The sequence below is a fragment of the Poecilia reticulata genome, chromosome 4, assembly GCF_904066995.2.
Source record: "Poecilia reticulata chromosome 4, P_reticulata-male-v2, whole genome shotgun sequence".
NCBI lineage: Eukaryota > Metazoa > Chordata > Actinopteri > Cyprinodontiformes > Poeciliidae > Poecilia > Poecilia reticulata.
Window position 1 is genome coordinate 10228083 of NC_088833.1, and position 11253 is coordinate 10239335.

Below are 11253 nucleotides of genomic sequence, written 5' to 3' on the forward strand. Positions count from 1 at the left end.
GTTAAACCACAAATGACAAAGTAGCCACATGTGTTCTTTAAAATGCAGTCATTTATACATCTACCGCTATTTAGTACAGAACGCCAAACATCTAGATCTGTTTGTACAAAAACCATTGATTTATATGCATGCCAGGGCTCATTTGGAAATCCGTCAGACATTAAGCCCTTAATAGATCAAGGAAATACCAACATGGGAACAATAATCTAGAAAAGCAGTGGGAAAGCTAGACACCGTTATACTCATTAGTTTAACTGTTTCTTTAACATAATTTACGAAGTATAACGTCATATGATTACTCATGGATTTTTTAAGCTTTTTGTTAATTATGACGATTTTTCACTTGCAGCTAATAGAAACATGGCACTTATGATTAAAATAACACAGACTGATGAGAACTTAAGTGTGGGCTTAAGTTTAATAAATGTTTAATATCTGCCTGAAGGTTGTTATTTCAGAAGGTAGTTTTAATCTGACAAGCCTTAGGTGACAAATATTCGAATTTACCAAATATGACTGAATACTGAGAAATGTATAATCAGCATTAATAGATGTTACGTGTTTTGCTATGTATTTTCCAGTCATTATTTAATTCATTTGCCTGAAGTAATGACTTCATTTCAGGAAAAAAAAGTCATTATGTATCACAATCAAGCAACTGTTACGTTCAGTTGCTATAAAAATTACTTTGCAATCTGTCTCTTTAAGTGGGTACTACTCAGACTCTCATGTCATGACAACCATGCTTCTTCAGGATGCCCTTTACGATCATTCTCATGAGCATTGAACTGTGGAGTATGATAAGGTCATCAGATTTGCAGTTCCACCAGGTGTTTGCTAATTGCTGTTGCTGCTCGTCAGGTGGAGCTGTTAAAATAAATTGTGCTTTGTATGAACAAGCCTTTAAAATATTAAATTAAATTCAATTAGATGTGTTAAAGAATCAAAGCAACTGTCCAGATAGGTTTTTGATGAGAGAATAATATAAGATAAAGCTCAAAAAGTTGATTTTACACAATACCCAAGGAATTTAATTGGGGAAAACACCATCAACATCTGCATTGAGTGATTTGATTTCAAGGGTTCTCAGCACAAGTTTCTAAATGCGTCGTAGGTGGCCACGTGGATCTCCCTAACTGAGATGTTCACAAAAAAAAAAAAACACAGAGAAGACTGCTAGACGACTTTCTCAAAGATTTCCTTCTGTTATTTCTTATACATGTAATCGTCATTTCACAGCAACAAGACATTTATGAGGCGCACAGAAAGGAAGGAGGTTAGGAAACGAGTGAGAGGGCACGGCACTGTTTATTCATCAATTAGCCTACTAATAATTAATTATGAGGGGCATTTCATGTATTGAGAGTCAATACCACTGTAATTAAAACCAGAAACCCAGTTGAGACAACTCCAAACCGCTACAGTGCATACCTGTCAAGACTTCCGTTTTGGTCGAGAAACTACAGTTTCCTGCCATGCTCCTGTATTAGTATTTTCCCGTAAATATCCCGTATCATGGCGCTCCCCGCAGTGACGTCAGATTATCACTCCCTCCCCCAGTCTTATGTTAATTACATGTATTTCACAAACACCTCAGCCCCCTTCTAATGTTAAAAATCAAGAAAAAGAAGAAAATAGCCTGCCTAGCAAACATTTTGAGGCTGTTTGAAATTATGTTCTTTGCACGTTATTATTATACAAGGTAATTATTGGTGAACATAGAAACAGTATTCACACAGACAGTATTCTCTACAGTTCATTTCACTTTACATAATCTAAAAAAAAGCCTTAAATAGTGCATTTAATGAATCCACTCTGACCTTTGATACGATGACGTGTTGCATTTATTGATTTCTGCAAAATAGTCGGACAATTTAAGTTTTGATCTTAGTCTGTAATACATGCTTGAAAATGTGTTACAATTCTGCATTATTCATCTGGACCCGTTGTATTTCCTTTGTATTAAGAGAAGGAACGTGAACATATCTAATTTTTTTATGAGTATTCAGTGCTTGTCGATATTGCCGTTGGTTCTACCTCTTTGTCCTTAAGTGCTTTTCTTGTGTGTCAATCAGAATGGGAAAATAATAAAAACTCCTCGTGTAATTTATACAGAAGACCAGCCACGGCCACTTTTGATATAGATGTTTGTTATGCAAGAGCTCTCCTATTTACTGCAATCCTCGTTTTTAATAGAAGCACTTGTGTGGTGGTTTCATTTTGAATAATTTTATTCTCATTTAAGACTAATGTTTTTCTTTAGCTTTGGATATCGTAACATCATATGGCAGAGTGAACATCCATCCATCCAATTTATTTACACCCTTGTTCCTTAGTGGGGTTGGGAGGGGTGCTGGTGCCCATCTCCAGCTAACGTTCCGGGCGAGAGGCAGGGCACACCCTGGACAGGTCGCCAGTCTGTCGCAGGGCGGAAGAGTGAACAAATGTCCTCAAAAAATGGAAAAACAACAAAAGCTGAACTGATTATTTTCATATGAATTCATGCTTTGTTTGTCTGTGTTATGGGGGAAATTCATTCCAAAAATGATGTATGTTTGTTCTATAGTCCTGTTTACCAAAGTAAACTCACATGGTTTAGCTGCTAACTCAAATCCAATCCCCAAAACAATCCCACCACTAAACAGCAATGAATGGAGAACTGCTCGAAAATTTGGCTTAGAAATCTTTGGGTCAGCTCATTCAGTCTTTGGGGACAAAATAAGTGCAAAAAAGCAGATTGCTTCAGACAATTTGATCATCCACTTCTGGGCATGGGCTCTCCATTACCTGACTGAAATAGGCCTCTCCCAGGAGGCCGCAGACCTCATTGAACAGAGAAGGTGGGGACAGTAATTAAATCTTGGGCCAATTCCAAATTGCTTCCCATTAGTTTGTTTCCAGCACGTAGGCACTGTATCTTCGATATGCTGCATGCAGGCCCTATTCTGGGCCATGTTGACATGCTGCTGCTGTTAAATGTGCCCTAATTTATTAGGGCTCTAATTGTGTGTTGCCATGTTAGTTTTGGCCCATGTGCACTGACACATGAGCCTGTCGTATTGTCTGCTGAAATGGAAAAATGCTGCTCGAGGGATTTATTTGTAGCTCGGGATTCGTTTGGAAAACAAAGACCAGTCTTTACTAGTAAACGTTTAGCCCTCCCCAGTTTACTTATTTCACTTGCACGTGTTATAGATGTCAGACATTGTTAATGTCAAAGCAGAGTCTGTAACAAATCTAAAGCAAAATAAATGAGAACAAACATATAATCTTAACAAAAATCTAATCAGTGATACCTCAGTACCCCCATCCATTTAGAGCTTTCAGGAAACAATGTCATTGCAAATGCTTAGTTTAAAAAATTCAATAAATTAAAATATTATTGAAAAGTATATTTATTTCAGGAACTTTATCACTGGGTGAAATACATATAGATTAATTACATGCAGATGGATGTTTGAAAGCCTTACTTCTTTTAATTATAATGAATCCATGGTACTAAAAATTGGAATATTACCGACCAATTAAAAAAAAAAACTTTAAATTACAGAAATGTAGTCTTAGTGAAAAGTATGTTTAGCACCTGCTAAAATATGGTCAATTTTCAGAAGTTACTTTGAGTCTGACAAATGGGCGTCATTGGAATTCATATTCTAATTTATTGAATATGACTGTACAAGCTGGTAGATAGTACTCCAAACCCTTTCCTGGTGGTGGCAGCATGTGGGGTTTAGAAATATGAATGTTTCAGAACTGCCCTGCCAGAGTCTTCACTTGAATCTGATGGAGAATGTGTGGAATGAGGTGAAAATTAGAAAGATGTTATGGAGCCCTACCAGGTCCGAAGACCTGGAGCTCATCATCAGCGATAACTCAAAATAACACTGGAAACATGGGAAGTGCAGTCCAGCAAAGAATTGTTCGACTGTTGTAATACCAATGAAGATTTTTTTTTTTATTATTTGAATATTGAGAAGGGTATGAATAAATTTTGCTTTACATTTTATTCATAAAATGTAAACTAAACAAATGTTGTTTTTCTTATTCCAGAACTGGTCCTTTACCTTGTTGCATTATCTTTGTGACAAATAAACTCCCTGGTTGAATTAAACTTATTTTAATCCAAGTAAGTATGGATCCATTTGGACTTAACACTATATCAGGACCCACATGTGTCAACATGCACAAGTGCTTGCCCTACTCTAAAATCGAGACACCTGTTTTTCCTGGGAAGTTGACAGGCAGCAGTGTCTGTGTCACACTGAAACTCATCAGCTTATCCAACTGGAAACACCGCTCTTCCAGGGCAGCAGTGCACATTGGGGATCTTAGCATCATTTTTGAATTAGCTTTATTCATTTATACCAAAGGGGCAAGAGGAGACACTGAATGCAGGGCTTTATTTAAGCAAAGATCTGAACACAACCAACTATTTTTATGGCTTTTCTGTCCTTTGTCATTTGCTGGTCATTGATTTTTTTAAAAGAGTTAAAACAATAGTACAATAAAAAAATATCTTACATGTTGTGCTGCTTAAGAAATGAGAGTGTTTTTCATCTATTGCTTGAAGTGTATCAGTTCATGATATTTCCCCTGCTGAAAGACATTTGGGTCACATTTGAGAAAGCACCAAACTGAGACAGATATAGGTCTCAATCAAACACATTTTATCATAGTTTGAATTGCTTAAATATTCAAGTGTCAAAATGTTGAGCCGATATGCTTCTTGTAAAAATTGGATTTATTTTTCTCCAGTGACTGCAGAGCCAAAGAAATTAGTTAAGGCAGCATTCATTGCTTACTCTAGCATCACATTACTAGTCTTAATTATTTTCACACTCAAACTTGTGACATGGCTACAACTGGCAGAAAGGAACAAACTAACAATTCTGAACCTCTATGTTACAGCATCACTCAACTGTAAACATTAGCAAATCCAGTAGTTTATGAAACTGTAATTATGGGCCCTGGGTCAATTCTTTCCATTACCAATCCATACCCACCTGCTTGTAGCCACCTGTAGCCATTATATCCAATTCTACTAATTTCATATCCACAAACAAAGATGAAATATTAAATAAAGCCTCTTCCCAAACAAACGTTCCTATCAGCAACTGCGTGTTATTAGGTATGTCTGTTTGGAAACGCATAACCATTTTCTATCCTGTAGATTACAAGTTGATATTAGAGTTTTATAAGACTTTAAAGCATTGGTTGTCAAGATAAGAAGAACGTATCTTGAAGTGTGGCAGTGACCAGATCCCAACAAAATGTATAATATGTAAGGGAGTTGTGTCGAACATGTTAATGTATCAGGGAAGGCAAAAGTAGTTTTACATTCAAAATTCTACACATTCAAAATTCCTATTTTTCTAACTCATGTTTACCATTTGTCCAATTCCACTGTAAAAATTGAAGCATTTCTTTCTGTTATTCTCACCATTTTGTTTGGAATAATTTAAAAACAAGCAACACTTAAAGTTCAAGTTTTTACTCTGAAAAAAGGGTGTTTATGAAACATGTACTATAGCCTATGGCTAAAGATAGGCCCATAACAAAGAAAGCATTATGTATTTTTCAGTTTATCCCTTGTGTTTACAAATGGGGTCCAACCAACCCCACACCCGTATCACTTGTATCATTTGCCTCAGTCCTCGTTAAACTGCTGTAGCCTTTAACATCAGTAAGTCTCAAAAAAAAGTAATTTTGCTATTTACAGTAACTCTCAGTTCTATGTCCCAAAACACATCTTGCCTCACTAGCATTAATAGTTCCTAACCCTATCATTTTTTTCAAAATATTTTTTAAACTTTCTACTTTAGGATGAGCAACATCCAACAAAGTTTAATTTATCTTTATAGATCTTTTGTTCCTGATTAGGTCTTTATATATATATATATATATATATATATATATATATATATATATATATAATTTTACGTTTGATTTCAGACAGGTATATTTTGTCTTTTTTCATCAAATTCTAAATGATATCTCTTAATAAATTATAGGTGGCTTACCGTTAGCTGTCGTCTTCCTTTTCTGAGCTGCATTGTAGCAGTAGCGATACAGAGACAGTTTTGCAGTCAGAAGGGACAATGAAGGCCAATGTCAACCGCTGACCCTGGGGATATAGGCAGAAGCGAATTAGCATATTCATAGATTCTCATTCGCCAAATGAGGCAAAATGTGGAGTCACACCCCAAGGCTTTTCAAAGCCGTCACAATTTGCTTACTGATTTATTTTATATCAAGATTTATTATAGGTTGATTATTACTGCATTACAATTGTAGTTGGGCTGTTTTCTCCAATGCAGCTAGCAATCTACATCTTGACTTTGCTGGAACACAAAACATTGCTCTGCAGCATTTGATATGTATATAAAAATTTGTTGATACAAGCATCAAAATAAGCTTCTGTAAAACTTACTTAACTACATGAAGGTACATTAAAGAATATGTATAAGGTATTGCGTTTTCTATTATATCATTAAGACATAATAAAAGTTATTATGTTGTAAATTCTTTTAAAACAAGCTTTTTTTTGCATAATTAAACTTTTCACGCTCTTTTCTGACAAAATTACAAGCCTCATGCTGCAGTTTTGTGAAAAACAGTGCAGCACAGGTGATACTGTCGAAAGTGAACCCTTAACTGCTGATAGTAGAGCTGTGTACTTGCTCAGACTGACAGCTCCTGCATGGTACAGTGATATAACTCATCTAGTATTAATGATTCAGGCTCTTTACTGTTTCAACACAAGACGCCAGCAGCCTGAAGCTAAGGAAATATGCAAAGATGGCTCAGACTAGTTTTCTTTCCTTTTCTCCCCTTTACCTCTAAGACGCTACTTTTTCTTTTCATCAAACCTTGAAACACAACCTCTCGCATATTTCTAAGAAACAAACAATAAAAAAAAAACACTTTTACACATCACCCATCATTCAGTCTCTTACCAACGCTTTTTCTTGTGTAATTGCTTTCAAATTGTCAACATGAAAAATATGAAAGATCCTCGCTCTCTTCCCTCTGTCAACCTTTGCTTTCAGCTTGACAACCAACTGATGGGCTTCTCAACAGCGAAAAGCTATCAATAATTAAATCTGTGATCACTTAGGGGATGTTGTTTTTTTTTTCCCTTTCCAGCTGAGATGACATGATTTCCTTTAAAAGAAAAGGGGTAAAATAAGCTTGTTTACTGTCCCAATTTCACCCAACAGTCTTGCTAAATGTAATACCAGTGCAGCGTGGTGGAGCTGTGCCAGGCATCGGGGGTCTTTTCTGATAAAAAAAAAAAAAAAAACTCTGCTTATCCCCTCAAATCCACCCCCCGCTGCATCCCTCTCAGGAGAATCACAGGCGTTTTTTGAGAAATGAGGGTTCTATATAAATCTGTAATGACGGATCTTACTCATCTCACCCACAGAAACTGAGCAAAAGAAGAGTTATGATGAAATAAGATTGTTTTCTCCTCTGCCTGACAGACGATTTGCAATTTTGCCTCAAACCTCCAATTAGGAGCATTTATCTCAACACAGCAGGTGTGTGAATACGTACGTTTGCGTGCACAAACCTTTATAAGCATCTCCGTCGTTTTTAAAGTGCATCTGTGCGTTAAAAGTGTACTGAAATCCATGACTGCGTGTTCACGTGTGTTTATTTTGTGTGTCTATGATAGCCAGATGCAGAGGCTACGGCAGGTGTCCTTGAGGTCCGAGTGCATTATTCAGCTCGGTGTGCAGGTGCAGCCTCTGACAACATCTCTCAGAACTCTCATTTTTCAACTCAGTCTGCCCTTTAACAACAGGGATGCACTTAACTTGGAAATATAAAAATACAACTATTAACTGAAATACTTTTATCATTGGCTCTTTTTTTTATTTTGTATTAATTGAAACACTTCTATCATTTGTTATTTTTTATTTTGTATATCTGCTATATGGGTATCAAATTATGAATAGAATAATAGTATTTATATAAAATCATGCCAAATTTAGAGAAAAAATAAACTTTCTTTCAAATTTTTTATGTAAACAAGCCTATTAGAAAATGCAGATGTGAAACATGTCTGGAAGTTGGAGTCTTCACTTTACACTTACCAATAAATGTGGAACCTAATTTATTTATTTTTAAATCTCTCACATGCACTTGGGCAAGATCCTCCAGAGGAAATGCAGGGCATTCCTGGGTCAGCCGAGAAATGGAGTCCCTCTAGTATGTCCTTCCTTTGCCAGTAATTTCAATAATTATTAGAAGGATTGAGAACAGATAAAACTGCCACAACTAGCAGGTTAGTCTTCCAACAAAGATCCTTGTTAAATGTGCTTTTTGAGGTGCAATAGCGCACTGTTGAAAGACCCAGTCATCGGATTTAGGCTTCTACTCACATAGCCAGTTATAATTTGATGCTACTAAAGAAACTGAAGCTCTATTGTTTCCTTGAAGAAGTATTGAAACAAGACTTTTTCAAAACATGATGGTAATTTCGGGTAGAGTAGACATGGAAACTGTTAATCGCTGACACAGTTGTGTATCCTTCAGTTCCAAATTAAGGGCCTTCCAAAACCTTTAAAAGTATTATTTTTTTCATAGTTGGACAGTTAGCCACATTACTAAATAAATGAACAATCTCATAGAAAATGCCTTTTCCATTTTCACATATTAATGCAACTAACCAGTTACCAACATGATTGCATCAAAAAATAGTAATAATAGTAATCCAGGTCGCAATAGAATTACCCACAAAAGCTATAAAATGTTTAAGTTGTAGCTGGTTCACGGGGGCATTTAAAATTAAAAATTAATAATAATAAAAAACTACTACTACTATGTGGCTGCCCTAGCTTACATTTCACAGGTCTTATACCATTGGCTAATACAGCTTGCAATTCATTAGCAGCATATAGCTCTCACGTTTCACACAAACAGCATGTCCTGACTTTTTGTGTTTGTTTGTTTGTTTGTTTAAGCTAATAAACTATCTGCACCATTTTCACGCAGAAAAGAAAAACAACACGAATGCACACTGCATACAAACGTAGCAAGTTTCAACTTACCACGGAATTCTTTGTAAGTTTAGTCCAGCCTTGTTGACTTTTACACATCACTGGATCAACCATATTGCTTCTCTGCCAAAATGACGACTGAATTACTCAGATGTTTTACGTTTCAAAGTTAAACTGGTATGGAGTTTCATAGTCTTCCTGTAGTTCAGCAATGGCAGTGGAGGAAGTGAATGAAGCAGTTCAGTCCGCGTTGGCCACGCTTCCAAACATTGAATTAACATTAACAGCGCCCTCGTTCGGATCGACGCTTCTCTCTTTGCTGGGGAGGATGGTTGTTTACAGCATTGATGTCTATGGTTTACAGCGCAGGCAATTTCCGGTTAGCTTCTTAGCGTTGCGCATTACATAAGTCATGGGCAAATTCAAAACCGCAGCACAGTCCACACCTCCAGGAAGCCGTCATTTCTCAACAGCCGAGACCAGGCTAAAGCAATGGCGTTCATGATTAACTGTTCAATATTATCCGGTAAAATTGGGAAACTACAGTAGACACCGAAAGGAGATGCTGGTTCTCTTTCCGGTGTATAATTGCTTCCTGTTTTTCAAGGCAATTGAAATGAGATGGGGTACAAGAAAGTTTATGAGTTAATCGACATTACAGTTGTATGCCCAGTGATAGAAAGATGATACTAGCATTGTAACACCTCATAAATTATACAGTGACACACTTGAACAGAAAATATGATACACAAATATTTGTTTTTTAATAAACTGACGTGTTATTTTTAATTAGAATAATGTTGCATGCACTTGATAGATTTGCCTCAAGGTGAGGTGAATGAACTAAATTAAACATGTCAGAACTTGTAAAGGGGGAGGTTATAGGTAATCATGATTTTTTTTTTTTTTGCCAGTCCCACTGATATTCTACTTGAACTAAACATGGCAGCCCATTGTTCTGATCAAGATCACGGGAGACTGCGCACCCCTAAAAGTCACATCCTAGAATCCCCACTGACACACTTACTAGAGCAGCATTGTGACGTTGCACTTTGTAATTGTGGTGGGAATTGGGAAATCTTCTCATCAGAGAGGAACGAAACATCCAATAAAAAGTGGTGTAGGCTGCACTGGCATTACCAACAAAGAAACTGTTAGTTTATATCTGGGCTCAAATATTTTCCTATCAACGGACTTAGTTCTTCTGCATTGTTGTCTTCTATTAACACTGAGCATCTTTTGCTATATGTTTATGTACTTTAAGTTTCAAATTTAGCATTTTTCCATTAGTGTTGTTTGTTTCCTTTTTGCTCATTTATTTCTCATTCTCTTTTTGGTTTTATGTGCCGCCAAGAAAATTACTCTGTTTGCTTTTTGATTTATAAGCTGTCCCACTGTTGCTTTCAAAGGTGGAAATCGATACAGAACAGAGATAAATCTTCAGAGACACTTTGTCATAATGTCATCTTGAATTAGTCTGTGGGCTGCAATGGGAGCCACATTTTAAACTTTTTATCTCAGGAAAATATATTTTTTTCTTAATTTTCATCCTGCTAGGGAAATTTCACCTGCCAAGATGCCAAATGACTAAGCAGTCATTTCATTTTATTTTGATGGAAACAAATTAAAAGTTCTTGCACTTAATATGAACAGATCTTGTCTATCAAATGAATGTCAATAACAATAATATTGTGTGTTTCGTATGTGTTGCTAAGGCAACTGTAAATATCAAGTAACGCATATCAAGGTTTACCTCAGGTCTTCATGTCTGCTGGTGAAAATACGTTTTAGGATCGGTTTGCAGCCCAGATCTACATAAACTGTGGCTCATATCAGTGTTGGTCTTAGTGCGAGCTGAATAAATACAGACAATCTGGTTTTTAGAATCACGTTATGTGAAAGTCATTAAATTATTCTGCCTGGAAGAACTTGTAATTTTGTCAAGTTTCAGTACAGCACATTGGCTTTTGTTAAGAATCTCTGAATGTAAACTGAATGAATTCTTATTCCTCCAGAGGTGAGAGTATCTGCCATTCGTTCTCAGGTAAGATGAGTGCACAGGGGGCTTTTTAAATGATAATGTTTTCATGCATCAGTGCCATATGATTGCAGTGGTTTTGAAACATTACGGGTTGTTAAGGTGCTAAGGTGACCCAATCCCTCAATGAGCGGGGCATATGCAATCAAGGAATGAATACCTTATTTCATGCTAGATTTAAACAGGCTGTTCAGCTCATTTTGAGATGTT

The 11253-nt window shown here is 36.4% G+C and overlaps 1 long non-coding RNA gene across 2 annotated transcripts in view; it reads right to left on the minus strand.

Annotated features, from left to right (window-relative positions):
* LOC103463372 (uncharacterized) overlaps window positions 1-10157 on the minus strand; it is an 84329-nt gene extending 74172 nt beyond the window's left edge. For both annotated transcript variants that reach the window (XR_533505.3, XR_014087245.1), the window contains exons 1-2: window positions 9057-10157; window positions 6021-6124 (exon numbers count right to left, since the gene is read on the minus strand). This is a non-coding gene — a long non-coding RNA (uncharacterized LOC103463372). The remainder of the gene's footprint in view (window positions 1-6020; window positions 6125-9056) is intronic.
* Between the last annotated feature and the right edge of the window lie 1096 nt (window positions 10158-11253).